Source organism: Engraulis encrasicolus, chromosome 2 (assembly GCF_034702125.1).
Source record: "Engraulis encrasicolus isolate BLACKSEA-1 chromosome 2, IST_EnEncr_1.0, whole genome shotgun sequence".
NCBI classification, from domain to species: domain Eukaryota; kingdom Metazoa; phylum Chordata; class Actinopteri; order Clupeiformes; family Engraulidae; genus Engraulis; species Engraulis encrasicolus.
Window position 1 is genome coordinate 32228557 of NC_085858.1, and position 7460 is coordinate 32236016.

Here is a 7460-nt window from a genome sequence, read left to right on the forward strand (position 1 = left end):
GAGGAAGGGAAGATTGGGTTAAGTTAAAGGGAGGAAGAGGAGGAGGAGACAGAGGAAGGAAGGCAGGAAGGCAAAGAGACGGGGGGAGGGGGGTGGAGGAGGGGAATGGGGATGGCCTCTGGCTTTCATCACTGGGTGGGGGGAGGGGAATTGTGTGGTGTCATGGTGGAAAGAGGGGGCAGAACACAACATAGCAAAGACACATATGGATTCATGTTTATTCAAAGAGAATATAAGTGAACACATGCAAATAGACACAGATAGACTATATTATATTATATTATATTATGTTATATTATATTATATTATATTATATTATATTATATTATATTATATTATATTATATTATATTATATTATGTTATATGTCAGGTTAGTGTAATTTTCAAGATGGACCAGAGCTTTTACCATACAGATAGTATACAGATAGTTTCAGGAGCAGTAAGATAGGAAACTGCATCTGAGTTGGCCTAGAAATGGCCGCCATATCTGCACAGAACATGTGTGCCTCATGCGGGCGAGTGTGTTAGACATGAGGTCATTTTTAGACAGTGCAGTGCTATCAGACAATCAGTAGGTGGAGCTGCAGAGCTCTTTGTGATCTGCTGCAAACGGAGCCAGACAAGTAAAGGGGAGGAAATCATGACAGTGCAGTCTACTCTACTCAGACAGATAGATGGAGTCTTGGAGGACATCAAGTACCCTGCTCCGTATCTCATATAGTTATGACGGCAAGTTGAAATGCTAACTCTGCGATATTGCTACTGTCAGAACTGCCCATTTATCATTTGGCATGTGGTGTATTTCTTCGTATTCTATCCACCTTTTTCTCTCATGCTTGGGCCTTTTTTATATTTTGATTCCAAGGCCACATACACTGTCCAATCAGGTAAATGTTTTTTTTCTGTGTTCTGCTTGATGAACTTTGTAACCTGGCGAGGCAAACTAAAAAGTATAGACCAGCACCACACCAGCAAAACTGTGGGATGAATGTTTGGCGGTCACCATAGACAGCGCTGTGATTAAAGGACAGTTTTTACATCCTTTTGGATCATCTACGATAGTGCAGCGCTAGACCAACTGTCCAGGTAATATGCTCTTCCCTCCGCTTGGCAGGTTTGACAAGATCAGTGGTTTTCAAAGTGTGGGCCGGGAACCCCTGGAGGGCTGTGGAGGGGACTTAGGGGGCCGCGGCAGGTTGGCAAAATATTAAATAATAGGATAAATTGAATAACTAAAATAAACCAAGAATAAAGCAAACAATAATCCCTTTAGTTAAGAACTGCATTTTCATATTCTACTGCATTTCTGAACATTAGTGCCATTATCTTTATGCTATGTATCCCAATGGGGAACTGACTCAAAGACCTAGGCTACAGTTGTGAAAGGGGTGGGCAGGAAAATAGTGCGGCACGACCTTTGTAACGGGGGCCTTGGCTAGAATCTACTGCTATATGGGGGGCCGTGTCATGGTAAAGTTTGGGAACCCCTGGTCTAGTTTAACAGACTATGAACTTTACATTACAAGCCATAGTTTTCTACTTAATCTTCACCACTGGGCATGTGCAAATGACTCCAAATGCCTTTGAATGCATGGCCAAGGCAACGCACAATAATAATGACAACGGGGTGGCTAAGACAACGTTCAAGGTGGGATAATATTTACTGAAATGGCAAACCCTGGTGGGAAACCAAATAAATCAGACGGTCTGCCACTCTGTGGGGGTTAAGCACACTGAACTGTGCTGTGTTGGCACACCCTGACCTTGGTCCCAGACACACACACACACACACACACACACACACAACACACACACACACAACACACAACCAGGCGCACATCACATCAGCAAGCCACAGCCTTCCTCAAGGTCGGGCGGCCTATCGTCTTCCCGCTAAAGCACTGCAATTTGTGTGTGTGTGTGTGTGTGTGTGTGTGTGTGTGTGTGTGTGACAGAGAGGGGGGGGCAACTCTCCAAATTCAGATCAATGGTCTTCCTGCGTGTGAGGGAGGGGTGTGTGTAAGACGAGACGGGGGTCGTGGTGCGATGGGGGTAACAGGGCCGGGGCTTGTGCTGGCCTGGCCCACGCTAGCTTTAATCTAGCTTTTGATCCTCTCAGCTCAGCTCCTCTTTCTCTCATCCGACCCGCTGGAGCTGCTGAACCAGACAAATCTAGGATCATCTGTGCCGAATTTCAACCACTAAATGAGAATTAGTGGCATGATTATGTGAATTACAGTGATAAACATCACCATGCTGATTATTCTATTCAGATTGTTGTTTGATAGATTTGGCCATTTTCATTTCATTTCATTTCAAGATGCTGCCAATCTACACAAAACTTTGTTTAGCGTACCGCTTACTGCTGAAAAAAATATACAGCAATAAAATTGAGTGCCTCTATGAAAACAAGTATGTTATTAGCATGAGTATTTGCATGCAAATATCTTTCTTTAAATACACACACACAGACACACAGACCCACACACACACACACACACACACACACACACAGACACACACACACACACACACACACACACACAGACACACAGACACATACACACACACACACACACACACAGGTATGCTAAGGAAGCGTGCCGTGGCATTAACATACTTATCAGACATGTGATAGCCTCCGTAGCCCACCGTGACCCACAGCAGAGGGAGGTATAATTACACACTAATCCTGTTTTTTTGTAATTAACCTCCAATTCTCTCTCTCTCTCTCTCTCTCTCTCTCTCTCTCTCTCTCTCTGCCCCTCCCTCCCTCCATGACTAATCGTTCCCTGTACCATATGGGACTAGGACCCCTCCTAATTCAGGAGACGCCATTTTTTTAGAAGTCTTTCATGTAGATTTGTTGATGAGGTGGGGATGGGTGTGTGTGTGTGTGTATGCGTGTGTATGCGTGTGTATGCGTGTGTATGCGCGCGCGCGCGCGCGCGCGCGTGTGTGTGTGTGTGTGTGCGTGTGCGCGTGTGCGCGTGTGTGTGTGTGTGTGTGTGTGTGTGTGTGTGTGTGTGTGTGTGTGTGTGTGTGTCCTTCTGTGTACATGCATATGTGTGTGATGGATGGACGGACGACTGATTTTCCAATCCAAAATTGGACATCAAGAGCAGCCACCACCACCACCACCACCAACACCACCACCATCACCACTCCCACGCACGGGCCTTCAAACCTGCATCCACTTTAGTCCCATCATGGCCACCACAAACCACACCAGAGGGGTGCAGCAGCAGCTGATTGGCTCCCTCCTCCAGATCTCATCATCTTCATCCACCCACCTCCACCCACTCACCAGCTCACAAACAACCAGTACCAGCTGCCCCAGTTACAGCAGACATCATCAGCATGGATGGCATCACACTGTTGGCTATTCTAAAGGTCCTAATACACAGGGCAACTTTTTGAGCAATGTTGTCGATATGATTGGATGCTGATTTTCTGGTAAAACTAAAGTTGTCTGCTGCGGATCCAATTTGTCTTTATCAAAGTGGTGGGATTAACCGTCCAAACAGCATTTTACAGCATCTTTGCCTAACAATGTTGCTCAAAAAGTTGCCCTGTATATCATCACCTTAAAGATCCTCATAGGGAAACTTTTTGAGCAATATTGTCGGGCAATAATATATGAGTGGATCCTGATTTTCTGATGGAATGCCTCTTAAAAAGTTGTCTTCTGCTGATCCAAGATTTCTTTAAGAAACACAATCTTTTAGTATCATTGCCCAGAAGCATTGCGCCAAAAAGTTACCTTGTGTATAATCATTTTTAGTTCAGATTGGACATTGGCCTATAGTATTTTACATTGCCTAGTACTGTCATTGTGTTTTCCTGTATGTGAGGTTCTGATTTTGTGTGTCCGTCTGTGTCTCTGTGCTGGAAGTCTCCATTATGTGTACCAGCTTTTCTCTTATCCTCACTCTTTGTTGTCTTTTTAGCATCAGCGATATTTTTTAGGAGAGCTAATATACACATGTTTCCTGCTGCCAAAAGAGATTTCTCATCTCTACAAAATGTGTTACATCATCAGTTCTGTGGTTACTCCCTTCTTTTCTCTCTCTCTCTCTCTCTCTCTCTCTCTCTCTCTCTCTCTCTCTCTCTCTCTCTCTCTCTTTCTCTCTCTCTCTTTCTCTCTCTCTGGAGTCCATTCTCATGGGCGGAATTGAGTGGTTGTCAAGGTGAGTGATGACCAAGGGGTAGATCATCATGAGAGGCCCAAGGGACATCTCCACAACTCTGATGTATGGACTGTCCTCATCGTTTAACCCTTTACATAGCCCTCCACGTGGGACCTCATAGGCAGAACTGAGTGGCGGAACAGAATGAGAGCTTGCACATCTATTATAGACACTCACACATTACATATTTTACTATTCCAAATGTATCTGGCAGAATGGCACGCAACATCAAATGCATTATACGACGGATGGAAATGATCATATTTTGTAACAGAAAAAAGACATTGTTAGATGTTGCAGTTATTATTTAAAAATGAATGGCAAACATAATCATAGTCAACCGTATAGAAATAAAATACCTCAGGAGACACAGGACAGGTGAGAGTTTGTACAACAAACAAGTACCCAACAGATGAAAGCAATCAATAATCAAGTAAGCCTACATTCCATGCAAATAAACATCATAATAATAAATAATAAATAATTATTGTAATAATGTACAAAGGCAGTAATAATACAAAAATATACATATTCTGGATTGAGGATAAAGTGCAAGAGCGCAAAAGTACAGTGTAAGAGAAAGGAATGGATAATCCTATGCCACACCCTGGTGAAGTGGATTTGTATAACTGAATGTTCTTCCATTCTAATCTAGAAGCAGCGTTGCTTCCCATTTGGAATCTGTATCTTCTGAGCTCTGCAATGAATACACAAACCAGCTCAGTTCAGACAGTAAAGTCATACAGTAACAACCTGCACATGATGAGCACAAACACACAAATTCAATCAAAATGCACGCTAAGCCCTGACCCAGTCTGTGCACTCAATCATGTTCCCTCTATCCTTTTATGGCAGAGGGGCTTTGATTCTACAAACCACATTCATGTCCACAAGAAAACTCGCCCCTCCATGTTGATTTGTTTTGTACACCAGTAAAGTGGAGATGGCGGCTTTGGAATGTTAATGAAAACTCTACACTCACTCGCACACACTCATACGCGTACATGCACACACATTAAATAATCAGCCAGGTAAATTTACATTCATTGTTTACACATAAATTAAGCACTTAGGCGGAATGAGTATGCGGCTATGTTTTTATGGATACTATGGGACATTTACCAGCCTCTGTTGAGTTGTTTGCTAGAGCCGCGTGTTTGGAAGTGCTGAAACTAAAGGGTTAAAGTGAGAGTCACAGGTCATTGGATGTGTCACGTGCTCCCCACTGGCCTTTGCAAACACAACTGCACCTCCAGACATAAATAAGGTCAGGTTTCATCATTTATTTTTACATTTGCATACATACCAAAATACAGGAAAACAGGCCAAAATATGATTTCCCAACAACAGTTCACATTGACTCACTCTACTTTGCCCTGCAGAATAGTTATGATTCATGTTTTGCTTTATAATTATTTTTAAAAGATCCTGCTTGAAAACAACCCAAATACCACAGTTGTTAAAAAAAATGGGGGTGTTGGGCTTTCAAGCCTTTATTCCTTTTTTCGAAGATAGGACAGTGGAGAGACAGGAAAGGGCCGGCAAAGGACCCAAGCTGGATTCGCGCCCATCGGCCACAACGAGTGCCCTATCATTAGTGCCACGGTAGGGCCAGGTGTCACATTTTTGGCTAGAGCATTTTCAAAAAAAATATTTTCTATTTTGTTCGACTAGATATTCCTGACAAAGTCAAAAAAGCCTCGATGTAATAAATGATCATTAAGTGGTTGTGTTACACCTTTAAAAACTCAAAACGGTTCGGTGGCGACCCAAATACAAGAGGAGGGTTAAACCAGTCTGAACAGGTTTAAACCATTTTAAAATTTTATGTGTGCAATTAAACAATCAAACCTTTTAAAACAGCGTAAATTGTTTAAATAAAAATATATAAAATTGTTACATTTTTACCAAAGCCGTCATATCTGACTGAACTAAACAAGTCTTATCAAGACGTTCAATGGTTTGGTTCAATATGTTACAGTTTATTTATCTGCAACATATCATTAGCGCTATATACCATGTAGTGCAGATTATAGCAACTCTACTTTCATTACTTTATCGATACAACTTGTGTGTGTCCAGCTATTCGAATTTTTATGGTAAGTTATGCACTGCTGTGTGAAGGACCAAAGACGAAAATGGGACAAACAGGTAAACTTATTACAATGTAATCCTTTGAAATCTCTGAATCCTCTTCTACAGCATCATTTGGGTGGCGACAAAGACTGCCAGCTTCCCTTTCTTCCCTTTCTTCAAACATACACATGTAAAAGAGTGAAATGACAAATGAATTTCAATGTTCCATGTTTGGATAAAAGCTTGGCCCGTGCATGTGAAATAGGATTTGCAAATCGGAAATGAATCAAGAGTACATCCACAGAGTAAAGAGCATACCGCTTAGTTGGCTTACGCCTTGGGCGGGCCCTGTGTGTGTGTGTGTGTGTGTGCGGGCGTGCGTGCGTGCGTGTGTGTGTTCGTGCGAAAAACCCAGTCACATCCTGTTAACATGGACTTTTCACACATTAGCACTTTGCCAGTGCACATTTGGGGAAACATCGGGGTGACCCACTCTAACCCTTCCTGCCACGATAAGCCGTCCGAAGACAACCCAGCATCAGATCACTTGTCACAAAATAATAGCATGACCTTAGAAACACCCAACACTGTTCCCTGTGGAAGTTCGCTTACCATTGTTCAGACGAGACATATGTACAAAAAACATATAATAGCATGGCATATAATAGCACACGTTGTGATTCTGGGAGAACAACTTATTGTGTTTTTGTTCAGTTTCTCTGGTTGTTGTTGAGCAAAATAAGTGATATTAATTAGACCTCTCAATATGTTCTCTAATACACTAGGCTGGACTGTATTGCTCCATTATCAAGTATCAGGTTTACACTGTAATGGGAGCATAGGTGATCTACTGTACTATCTACCGAGTCTGAAATGTTCATTGAAATTCCATTCCATAAGCTTATAGGAAATATTGCAACGCTATTGTACATCAGGGCATTCCAGATCGTATTAAAGAAAACAATCTCTTTGTTGCTTTAATTTATCAAGTGACGCTTCCCCCCCTGTAATCCAATCTGTCTTTTGTATGTGACAGAAATTTGATTTGCTGAACTTGAGAGGCAAAGAGGAAGAGGATATTACAATACGTGGGTATGTGCCACGGGTAAGCTGATCGCCATGCTTTATGAAATGCTCTGGCCCAGCCGGGCAGAAGTAGGTCTGTAATTGCCATCCAGGGGGACACTGTGAAA